The sequence below is a fragment of the Physeter macrocephalus genome, chromosome 20 (assembly GCF_002837175.3).
Source record: "Physeter macrocephalus isolate SW-GA chromosome 20, ASM283717v5, whole genome shotgun sequence".
Lineage (NCBI taxonomy): Eukaryota > Metazoa > Chordata > Mammalia > Artiodactyla > Physeteridae > Physeter > Physeter macrocephalus.
Genome location: NC_041233.1, coordinates 67,910,529 through 67,923,470, shown reverse-complemented (window position 1 = coordinate 67,923,470; position 12,942 = coordinate 67,910,529).

Below are 12,942 nucleotides of genomic sequence, written 5' to 3'. Positions count from 1 at the left end.
TATTCTCTCTCTCCCTTTTTTTTTCACCCTTCTCTTATGTCTCAATTGGTTGGAAGTAGGAAAACATGTTGCAGAGTCTGGCTTAACCTTGAGGGATATACACTTGTCTTGGGTAGACCTCCATTCGGAACACTAGCGGGCCAGCCAGCCTATTTCCACTTGCACGTACTCTGGCCACACAGACTCAGCTGTTAAAAGCACCAACCAGTATCACCACCTGAAATTAACCATGACTCTAGGTCAGACCTGGGAAGGCAGGTCATGGCCAGGCTTTGGCCATGGTTTTAGTGTTCACCATCATTTCACTCAATGGTACTGAGGTTCCACAGAGTACTTGGTGCTAATGCAAGCATCTGGCCATACTGAACATTTTTTAAAAAAATAAATTTATTTATTTATTGTATTTTTGGCTGCGTTGGGTCTTCATTGCTGCACGTGGGCTTTCTCTAGTTGCGGCAAGCAGGGGCTACTCTTCGTTGCAGTGTACAGGCTTCTCGTTGCAGTGGCTTCTCTTGTTGTGGAGCACAGGCTCTAGGAACACAGGCTTCAGGAGTTGTGGCTCGCGGGCTTAGTTGCTCTGCAGCATGTGGGATCTTCCCGGACCATGGCTCGAACCCATGTCCCATGCATTGGTAGGTGGATTCCTAACCACTGCGCCACCAGGGAAGCCCCATACTGAACATTTTAATTCTGCAGTACTCTCTCAGGCTGAGTGATGTAATACTGTTTTCTCAGTCCATAAGACTCTTTCCCTTACTTCTTCACACTACTTAATGCTTGTTCTTTATCTTTCATCTTGGGCACCACTTCCTCTGTGATGTGCTTCCTGACCACTTAGCCCAGGTCTGAATTGCGTACCATATTCTCCAACAATGCCCTGTACTTCCCCAGTCACAGCACTTCTCACATTATATTGTCTTATCTGGTGATGGATCCTCTTCCCTCACTAAACTTAAGCTGCCAGCCAAGGTATCTTGTTCCTTTGAATCACTGTTGCATCCTCAATGCTTAGCATTGTCTCTAGCACCTAATAATTAAATAATAAATATTTGTTGAATGAACGAATGCTTTGGAGTCTTCAGGCCAAAACTTTGCTTCCAAAACTTATCCACGCTTCTTACCATCAAAACCTCAGAGAGCAACAACCTGGGTAAAGAATATAGGCAATAAAAAGCAGTTGAAATGCCAAAGAACATACAAATTCCAAGCAAAGAGGAAGAATGAGACAGCTGTCTAGATAATAGAAGCCATCAGACACAGTTTGGCTACAACTCACTGGTAAATTCAGATGACAGTGCTCAGTTGGCCTAAATTATCTGGATAATTCTTCATTTTGCTTTGGCCCATAAATCCTTTTATCTCCTTTACAGTTGGGTAGTTGGCAAAGCCTGTCACTCCCATCAGAGAATGTGGATGGGTTCCAAGGCACTGACCTCCCTTTTATCCAGTTTCATCCTTTTTATTTCCATTTCATTTCTTCTGGTTCCAGTTGGTTCCCTGGGTTAAGGGCTTCAGAACTGTTTAAGAGTGACTTTCTGTTTTGACCAATCTTGCAGTTGAACCTTAGGGAGCTTCAGTGTTTGGTGTTTGCTTTGTATATTATTCTGGCTTGTAGGATGTTGATGTCAAACTTTTAAAATATGATGGGAGGAAAGACTTTAAAATATTTTCAGAAAAATCTTTATTGATGTCTTAAATCTTCTTGTCTTTTGCAATTAATCCTAAACCACATGACTGTACAAAATAGCTACCAGAAAGATTGCCATGCCCCAGTCTGTCTCTACAGACAGAAATCATTTTGAACAAAAATCAGGCAATTTAAATGACTGATTGATCCAATTAGTAAGTAATAATAAGTGGATACAACCTATATCAATCAGCTTTTGCTGCATAACAAACCACTCCAAAATTTAGTGTTTAAAGCAACAACCTTTTATTTAGCTCCAGTTCTTTGGATTGGCTGGGTGCTCTTCTGCTCTGAGCTGGCTTAGTTGATCTCTGTGGCTGGTCACTCCCTTGCATCTGGACTTAGCTGATAGGAGGGCTGGTAGCTGGATGATCTAGAATTGCTTCTCTTACGTGTATGGGAGATGACACACTGTCTGCTGGTCACCTTGGTTGCCCATGTGGCCTCTCATCCTCCACCAGGCTAGTTCAGGCTCATTTGCATACCAGGTTCAGGGATCCAAGCCCAGCAAAAGAGAGAAACCTCCAATAGACAAGCAATTTTCAAGTCTTTGCCTGTTTCACATTTGCTAATGCTCCAAGTCACATGGCTAACCAAGATTTGAGAGGTGGAGCGATAGACTCTACCTCTTAATGGGACATCATAAGAAGTGGATGTCGAAGGGGAAATGGCCATTTTGACAATCTATCATAATACCATTTCCATACAACTTACCTTGTTTGGTCCTCATGGCAGCCCACCAAAGGAGCATTCATTTCCATTTTATGAATGAAGCCACTGAGGCACAGATGGGTGAAGTCACGCACTCATGGTTATACCACTAACAAGTGGTAGAGCTGGGATTTGGGCTTGGTTCTGCCTTGCTCTGAAGCCTGCCTTTCTAATCATTCCACTCTGTGCCTAACCCACGTACTGGCTGGTTGCTAACAGGTTGCTACTCTAAATTCAGGGCTATTTTGTCCCCTATGCATGTAGGCAGTAGCTTCAGTCTGTGTTTATCAAATATTTTCAAAATATTTTGCAGAGATTATTTTTTTTACCAGTTCAATAAAACCTTGAGCCCCAGATGTGGTTTAAGTCAGGCTCTCATCTCCTGAACTTTCAAGGCCTGAGGCACTTTATGGTAATGCAACCTCAACTCCTCCAACTCCTCAGTGACATGCTTTCCTGCTTATAAACAGAAAGTATCTTCTCTTTTGAAGCCATGAAATTCTGCTGCAGGTTCCACCCTTGGAAGAGACAAGACTCAGAACCTCCAGCCTCATTCCTAGCCCCGGCTTTCCTTTCAAGACCAAGGTGGGGCTGGGGTCACATCCAGGGATGTTGACTCCTTGCATAGATAAGAAGGGGTCATGAGAGCCCTTCAAGTTTCAGACAAGTGATGAACCACGCAAAAATGAAACCAGAGCCACAGCAAGCAGTGCCTCAGAGCTGGTCTCTGCCCAGTTTTTGCAAAGGTACATTTTCTCCTTTCTGCTTCTTAATCTTCCTCCCATGGTCTCCCTTCCTCACGGCCCCCCCTTGGCTGCTCTCCCTGCCCCCCGCCTTCATTAGAGCTCCCCTAACCCTCACTTCTTCCACTGCCATTTCTTAGAATCCAAACATGCTTTCCTCTCCATCCCATGCCTTCCTTTGGCTGTGAATGCCATTTAGGAGTAGAAATGGGCCCCAAAGATGCCTTGGGCTGCAATTGGAAAAGAGGGAGGACCCAGGAGGTGAATTAAATGCACTTGATGAATCTGGTCACCGTTTATTTTGAGGGAATAGAAACGCATTATTTTGTACTCACATATATTCTAAGTCTACTCTGAAGTTTCCCATTGAGTAGGAATGAATTTATCTTCATGTGACAATTTTATGACCCAAATCAGCCAGCTCTGTCCATTTATCTGATTTAAAATGCAACCAAAAGACTGGACTGCTTTGACAGAAATCCAAGCATGGCCAACAGTGCTTCCCATCAACATAGATTTTTCATAATATGCGAGTTTCCCAGTGTGGCTATCAGGGCCTCCTGGTTAAGCTTACCTCTTGAATGATCATTATTCAGCGAGAGAAAATGATTCAGTAATGAAAACAAGTGCTTGATGTTTTCTTTTTTCTTTTTAGATTTATTAAAGCTCCTCAGAGGCTGTTTTTATAAAACCCAGCCCTTAGAGTGGCTGACCTTAAAAATGTGTTTATCTAAGCTATATTCCCCCAAACGTTGACTAACATGATAAATAATTTATTTAATAGTTCCTTAAATATTATTTTATTTGGTTTAAACCCAAAGTAGAAACTTCTTCTCCCCGAAAGGATCACTGTCTCATTTTTTTTGTATACAATGGAAACTTTTGGGGACAAATAAAAGAAATATCATCTTTTTTTCACAAATTCTGGCTTACAAGGTGACTGCTGGTTAATCCAGGGGCTGTGGAATACTTGTTGTGACATGTAGGTGTTAAATTAGAACTTTGGTTCATGGGTATATGCTTATTTCAAGCATTTCCTAAGACTGGTAGGAAAATAAATATCCACAAATAAACACAGCAAATAGGGCACAAAGAAATAATCAAGAGAAGAATGCCCCCCACCCAAGCCACGAGCTACACAAGGCCTGTGTTCATGGGGACGAAAGCTTTTTTTTCCCCAGAGATTTTAGTAAACCCACAGCTTAGTTATGTTGGAACCGTCCTTCAGGAGAACTTGCTAAATGTTCCCACTTCCTCTGCAGAACTGTTCCTCAATCCACAGGACTAGTAATCCCAGAATTCCTTCCCCTGGGCCACAGAGGCAGGCCCTGACGTAGGCTAGACAACCAGAGTTCACACTCTGGGACTCAAGTTGGTCATGTCACACGTGGGCCCAACCTCAACCAATTCTAATTCTTGGGAATTTTAAAGTAAGAAACAGGAGGAGAAAGGGCCTGACCCTTGGAGTCATAGAACTAGAAGCAACTGAAAGGCTGCCCAGGAAGGAGCCTGACTACAGAAGAGGAAAAGAAGGCCACTCGGAGAAGCAGATCTGAGCCATGGAGACAGTGATTTCTGACAACGCTGCATAAGCTCCTGGATCTAACCAGGCCTGACCATAAATCCCCCCTCTTGCTTTAAGCTGTCTGGAGTAGTGTGGGCACGTCACCTCTAATAACCCAAAGAGTCCTGACTAATCCAGTGAGTCAAGGATGAGACACAGTGGCCCTCAGGGGATATTTGTTTGTTTGTTTCTCCCTAGCTTTCTGTTGGTAACTTAGATTTATGCCTATCCTTAAATCCTAGCTTCAGAGCTGCATATAATTCTGTTCACCCTTGTTTTTTTCTTTTCTTTCTTCTTTCTTTCATCCCTATAAGAACAGGAAGTCAGGATGCCCAGTTGGATTCTTGCAGGGGAGAGTGTGATGAATTATCCCCACAAGCCAGTCCCTAAAAGCATTTTTGCGGATTTCAGAATGTATCTTTGGATTAACAGTAAACGCGGGTATTTGCTCACCCATCTGGGAATTCTTACACTTTAAATTCAGTTATGAAACTAGTCTGTGAAGGCTCCTTTTGGGTCCAGCTGGAGAACTTGGCACCTTAAAACTGTCACCCTTTGAACGATGACCATACGCCATGCATTGGGTGGCGTGCCTTACATATACAGCTTCCCACAATCCTGTGTGGTAGATACCAGTACTGTCCCATTTCACAGATAAGGAAGAGACACTCCAAATGGTTCCGAAATCTGCTCAAGTTCACTCAGTTAGTGAGTTGTAGAGGCTGGATGAAATTCCAGGTCTAGAGCTTGCCATCCCCCTTAAACCCTGGCCACTCTTCTGAGAAAGTAAAAAGCAGAGGGGCAGCCACGGAAGATAGCAGCTCTGCCCCACAAGGTTCAGGAGGGGCTACTGAGAAGAGTCACTAGTAAGCAAAGAACATTGGAGATGGAGTTAGACTGTTCCAGGCTGACATTCTAGCTCTGCCACTTTCTTCCTACTTTTGTACACATCTTTCTATCCCTCTAAGCCTCCGTTTCCACAACTATAAAGCAGGCTAATAATACTGTAGTGCATAGTCTCCAAACACAATCCTCCCATCTGGGCAGGTGCATGCCCTCCTTGGATCAAGAAGAGAAGTCTATTTCCTTCTCCTTGAAGATGGGCTGGCCTCGGTATCTGTTTGGGCCAATAGAACAGGAAGGAAGTGACGACCTGCGACCTCTGCGACCAGGCCTTAAGCTTCTTCTTCTTCTCTCCTGAAGCCCAGGCCCCGTGCTGTAAGGAAGTCCAGGCTAGACTGGCAACTGATTAGGGACCCTGGAGGACAAGTGTCCATCTCGAATGATCAAGCCATGACCAAGCTCCCAGAGCAATGCAGCCTCATCAAACTCTAAGCGAGGCCAGCAGAAGAACTGGCCCAGCTGAACCCCAACCAAGAATTGTGAGAAATAATAAATATTATCATTTTAAGCCATTACGTTCTGAGAGGATTTGTTATGAAGCAACAGATAACTAGCAAACTTACCTCACTGGGTGGTTGGGAGGGTTGAACAGGCTAATGTGTGTGAAAGCAAGAACACCTAGAACAGTGCTTGGCATTCAGGCACTCAGAAAATGTTGGCTGGGCAAGTACTTTGTGCCCACTGTTCAGGGCAACTGGGAGACAAATACTGAGGAGAAAAAGTCCCGCCCTCCTGGAGCTTACATTGTAAGAGGAGGAACAATGAATATGCACAAATAAGTGCTCTTCGGTCAAATACTGACTCCCGCTGGAAAGAGTTGCTCCCTAGCTGCTCTGCATTGTGCGTGTGTGCTGCTGATTATCCTCGGCTTGCGTGCCCTCAGCCCCTGCCTTCAGACATGACAAGACACGACAGCAAGGTGGAAAGTATAGCCTGAGATAGAAGACCTGTTTTGGACGGTGTGGTTGGAGTGGCCCCCGTTGCCTGGGAGATCTGAGCAGACCTCTAAATGATACGAGGAAGCCAGCCTCCCCCAGTACACCCATGATTCCTAGAGCTTGCCCCATTCCCATAGCATGTTTTAATTATTTTGTTTTCATCTGTCTATCCTCACTGTCTGAGAGCTCTGGAGTGGAAGATGGAGGTGTTTCTCATTCAGATTCTCTATGCCTTGGGCACTGGTTGACACCGAGTAGGTGCTCACGGTACATTCATTGACTGACTATACGAATGCATGTCATGACCGCCCACCACTCAACACTGGGGTTACAGTCACTGGGCTAAGAAGCAGCTACCCTCTGCAGGAGACCAGCAGAACACAATCTCACTTCCTGCTTCATGAATACGGTAGTTGGAGACTCACCTGTCACGTGACCCACCTGTCGTGTGACCCCCCCACATGCAGCCTGGAAACCTTCCTGGGGCCCAGCCACCCTCCTCTCACACGACCCCGGGCCAAACCCTCCATAACCATCATCAGAAAGGAAATACCTACACCTACCTTGAGCTGATCCCCTACAAAGTCCACGGAGGTGCAGGCAGCAGTATCTCCAGGGCTGCGGAAACCCCGGGGGCCTGGGCTGTGTCTCCTTCACTACAGGTTCCAGGGAGGATTGGGTGGGAAGAAACCATGGGGAGCCGAGGTTTCTGCCCGGCACCCCGACCCCCATCTCTTCTCCCACTGAAACCACAACACAGTTTGAAAAATATCACGTCCAATGTCAAAGAAAACACGTTGGCTGTGCAAGCCACAGGCCAAGGGTGTGTTTCCCCCTCTGTCCTTCCCATCACACCCTTCGTCATTCTCCAGTGACCAGAGAGTGGGCAGGTGACTTGTCCTCTGAGCAGGTCCACATTCCACAAAGGGACCCTGGCTGTTTGCAGCCCTGGGAGAGAAAGCCCGGCATGGGCTTTCCCTGTGGAGCTCTCTCCCTCTGTCTGTCTGTCTCTCTCCCTGCCTCTCCTCCAGCTGCTCCTGGTTCAAGCCGCTGCCTGCCCCGGCTAATAACGCCTTGTCACGCACCGACAGAATTATGGTCTCACACTGGTTTCACATGTCACAAATAATTGCGTTCCTTGCGCATCTTATTGAAGTTGTCAGGACTCTCTTACGCCTATAATTTGTGTGAGTTGATCATACTTTGGCAAAACAGCAGGTCACAACCTGTGCCCTTTCACCCCAGTGGCTGGCTGAGAACGACCTACAAATCTTGTGACAAGGACAACAGAGAGGGTATGAACTGTTCAATTGCTCGTGTCTATCAGCTGCCATGGAGAAGTGTTCTTTCCCTTCGCCATCGTTTTAAATGGGCTAACGCAGCACCCCGTGTCATCCTGTCTTAATTTCTTCACATCTGGTTTTTTTCCCTCCAGAAAAAACCCAGATATTTCTAATTTCTTTTGGATATTTCTAATTTTTTTTTTTCTTTACCACAAGACATTTTGGTGCCAAACCCAAGTGTCTTTCTTCCATGTGTTTTAAATAAAAACCTCCAGAGTCTGTGATAAAGCCTGTAGACCTCCCTCTGTGTCCGGCCCAACTGAATAGCGTTTCCCTCTTGCTCTAGCAATGGTTAAATCCCTCTGGCAGCTTTATGAGCTCCTTCGCTAACACTTTATTGGGTAACATGTTCACAAACAGTGTTCCCAAGCCTTTGTTTTCATTAAAGTACAACATGTACCATCAAGTTGCATTTAATTCACTGCTTCATGTTTTTACACAGTATCGCTGACCGAGGTCTTCAGTATCTAATACTGGAGAAGGGATAATGAAGTTCAAACTGCTTTTATTACCCGAGATCTTTAATAATTGGCTTCTAAAAAAAAAAAAAAATCAGTGGAAAAGAAACAAGATGACCAGGTTCTGGCCAGACTGATGCTCTGCAGATACACTGGAATGAGGTCAAGAATAAGATGTTTTATGTGGGTCTGTCTCCAGGGAAGCTGTTGGAGGTTGGGTGCCCAGAGAGTGGCCAGCCCCCTCCTTGTTTTGAGGAAGAGAAGATGATGGGAACATGGATGTGGATAGTCATTCTGGTGGCTTCCCATTCTTTGACAAGCTACCCCACCCCTGCAGAGAAGTGCCAGTGGAGTGCGATTCCAAAGGCAGATGGCAACATCTGACTTCCCATCCGTAGACACCAGGGAGTGAGGACCATGCCATCTATTGGTGCAACAGCAGGTATAAGGGCACCAGGTGAAATGCAAACCAAATGAGTCAAGTGCTCTCACCACACAGTGCAAGGCATGTGCATTTAATTTCTGAAGGCATCGGCTGAGGGAACGTGAACCAAGGATAATCAGCAGCACATACGAACAATACAGAGTTGCTGTGGAGGACAAAAAGCCAAGTTCTTCCACTGTTTTGGTCCCTTTATCCGTCACCTCTGTTGTCTGGTTCATAGGCACAGGCCAGTGATGCTTCTCAGCACTGGAAGGCTTTTCACTTTTGATGCAATTTACAAACAGCTCACCACCAGGGTGGAGTGGAGAGTGGGTGGGAAGAAGGGTGGGGGATGAAAATGTAGTGTCCAATCACAGCTGTAAACCTCCAAAGGCCCCACCTACAAGGCAAATTCAATGCAAATACAGATGGTTATGGGCTCCAGGGTTATCTCTCAGCACTCTCTCTGCGAAAAGAGTTGAGTGAAAAAGGCAGACAGACAGGGCTTCAAATCACAGCACCACCTCTGACCAACCTGGGCAAGTTACCTTAACTCTCCAGGTCTCAGTTTCCTCATCTGCAAAGTACTTGGTACATAGTAGGCACTGAGCGTATCTTAATTTGTCTCAGTCTAGATTCTCATTTATGAGCAAAGGAGCTTAATGGCTAACTTAAGTAGAGAATGAATTTCTAAGGACAATGTTGGGTGGCTCAGAGTCTACAGGAAGACTGAGAGCTAAGATGAAAAATCAGCTGGAACCAAGAGGGGTTAGAGAGCAAAGGACACAGTTGAGGTTATGCCTAAGGCATTGGCTCCAGTGCCGCCCCTGGCATCACCACCACCGGCCATTTGGTGCCACCACCCTACGCTAGACCTTCTCTTTGAGCCTCTGCCTTCAGAATCTGCCCTCCTCCAGATTCAGAAGCACAGGCTGCACCTCTGAATGGTCAGCCCCCGGCCATATGGCCATGGCTGAGCTGCCCAAGGGCGGGAAGAGAGGATATACTTAGAAACCTTGGAAAATGCTCACCGTGGCTCTTGGAAATTCTTAGCAAATATGCTCTTCATTCGCATTCTTTACATAGAACTGGGACAGAGGGGAGTTCAGGCTTTAGCTTTTCTTACAACCACTTTAATGCATTGCATTTTTTGCTGCCTTTTCAACAAGGGGGCAGGATAAGGGGAGCCTGCCTCCAAGCAGCCTGATTGGCTTGTCCAAAGCTACTTAGGGTACAAGTGACAACGTTTGGAATAAAAACCCACACCTCTCCAATTCCCTGTAAGTTTTGTCCACACTAGCTCATGGGGTGACTATGGAAAAACTCCAGAGTAAAGAGTGGAACCGTGGCTTCCTGTAGGAACAGAGAACACTGGCTACCAAGTGCAAAGTGATTTTTGACTTCCATATCTGTCACTGGTACAACAGAACTTTAAGGAAGTGCCCTGGCTGGCCAAGCAAAATGGGGACTCAGCCAAGTCCATGGTTAAGGAGAGAATGAAAAAAAAAAAAATCTGGAAGATTCAGTTGCACACTCCATTATTGAGCGGTTATGTTCTAAGCACTAGGCTAAGTGCTTTTATGGCATTATTTTACTTAACAGTCAAAATAAACCAGAGTAAATATCGATTACTCTCCCCATTTTACAAACAGGTAAATCAAGGTCCAGAGATTAAGAGCATGGAGACAGCAGAGCCATGGCAAAGACCTGGGCCTCAGAGCTTTGCCTTCAAAGCAGAACATGCCCACAGATGTCTCTGGGTGGTAGCGGCATATAAAAGGGACACGGGAATCTCAGGGCACAATATCATGGGTACTTAAGAAATGCCTGAGGATCTCATAATCTCAAAACCAGTATTGTTTGAGCTGAGGGATCCAGAGACAAAAAGCTGAGGGATATTTTCATGATCTGGAAACTTTCAGTTTCCTTTAATATGAAAATGCTCAACATAAAGTATTAAAGATGTAAGGATTCAGAGGTTTCAGGAGGCCAAAGAAGATTAAGAACTTCTCTCCTCAGAAAAAGTGCATGGTGTATCCATTACAGGGCATGGAGATTTCCCCTCCCCTCCCCCGCACGTTCCACTTAATAGAGAAGACGCTGAAAACTTTGAAGAAATGCTTTCTTTGTTCTGTAAGTTCCATGATTAATTAGGTATAAGCCATGTTTCAAAACGTTTCGTCATTTATTTGTAATTCTCCCCAGAGCGTGTACAGTAACTTGGCTCAGAACACGTAGATTACATTGCAAATGCTACTCATATGCTGGAACTTTTAATGTTTCCTTCTCTTCCCTCCTCTGTTTTCCCCTAAAGCACTGGAGTCGAAGAACAAAGCTGGACTCCAATCCAAAAGCACACCTTGCTCTGTATGGGTCTCCCTGGCTTATCAGTAACCCCCAGAAGGGAGTCTGCAACCGGAAACAGCAGGGGTGCGGTGGGCAGCCTCGTACCCACACACGGATGGGACCTCCGGGGCTGCGCGAGCCCCTAGTCCAGCAAAGGTGTGTGTTTGCTTGAAGATCCTCCTCATCCATCCATCTCTATTCATGCCTCCCCACCGGGGGTATAAACTAGTGATCAATGTGCTGTAGCAGGAAACATGCGGAATACAACTGCAGGGGTCAGACAAGTCTCGGAGCTTTGTCTTTCTTTTCTGTAAAATGGCGATAACAGTCTCTGAGCTCCATTGACTCAGCCCGAAGATTGAATATGATTCAGCACAGTGCTTCATTCCGAGTACACGCTTTATGGATGTGCACTGTTCTTTTGATTATTGTCAGTTTGGCCCAAGTCCCCACCCCAAAGACACACACGCACACACACACGCCGAGGCTGTTCCTTCTTGCCCACTGTCAGACTCCCTGCCTCACTACTGAGGCAGCCTCTTACTTCTTTGGAACCTCTTTGTTTCTATGTCTTTGCTTCCCTTCACTCTTGTCAAAAAGAATACTCTTCCAAAGCTCAGATCAAGTGATGCCACCTCCTCCCAGAAGCCCCAGGAAGAATGTGTTTGCAGTCCTCACTTTGTAGATGATTAGAGCTAATCAGATACTTTGTTCTTATGGACTGTGTGGGCTCAAGGTTGAGCCCTGATCTTAGTAAACTTTATCTGCCTGGAGTTTAAAAGTATGTTGAGTTTATTCACTGGGTGTATTAGTGTCCTAGGGCTGCCATAACAAAGTACCACAGACTGGGTGGCTTAAACAACAGAAATTTTTAATGTCACAGTCCAGGGCTAGAAGTCCGAGATCAAGGTGTCAGCAGGGTAGGTTCCTTCTGAGGGCTCTGAGGGAGAATTTGTTTCAGGCTTCTCTGCCAGCTTCTTGTGCTTTGCTGGCAATCTTTGGCAATCCTTGACTTGTAGAAGCATCACCCTTATCTCTGCCTTCGTCTTCACATGGCCTTCTCCCTGTGTATGTGTCTGTCTCTATGTCCAACTTTTCTCTTCTTATAAGCACAGTTGTATTAGATTAGGGCCCACCCTAATGACCTCACCTTAATTTGATAATCTATGAAGACTATTTCCAAATAAGGTCACGTTCACAAGTACTGGGGGTTAGGATCTCAACATCTTTTTTCGGTGGAGACACAATTCAACCCATAACACATAATTCAACTCACTAAAAGTGGGTGGGTAACACCTCTAAGGCTGTGTTTGGAGTCAGAGGTAAGTCAGAGCCCTATAGGTTCATTCTGCTCCTAATTATAGCAAGGGCAGGCACTGAGGATTCGGGGAGGGTCTTATCATAGTATCACCCCAGCCCGTCTTTCTCATTAAACTTAGGCTCGTGGTTCTCAAGCCTGGCTGCCACCGTAAAGGTACCTGGGAATCCTAAAGACAAAAACAAACAAAAGAAAACAAACACAACAATGCTGGGGGTGGGGAAAGGCAGAGTCAGTCTGTCTTCTTATGTGCAGCCAGGGTTGAGAACCACTGTGCTAGACTAACATACAAACAACCCATGTGGTTTTCCCTGGTCTAGCCCGAGAGACATTTCTCATCTGGGGGCTTACAACATACTCAGTATGCTTCAATGATCATTAACAAGTTAAACTGACCTTTTATATAGAATTCTATTAAAGAATATAGAAGGTTAAAATCCTCCAGAGGGTCGAGATTAAGGAGAAATACATTCTCTCCTAACATATGTAGCCATTGCCTTAGTGTTG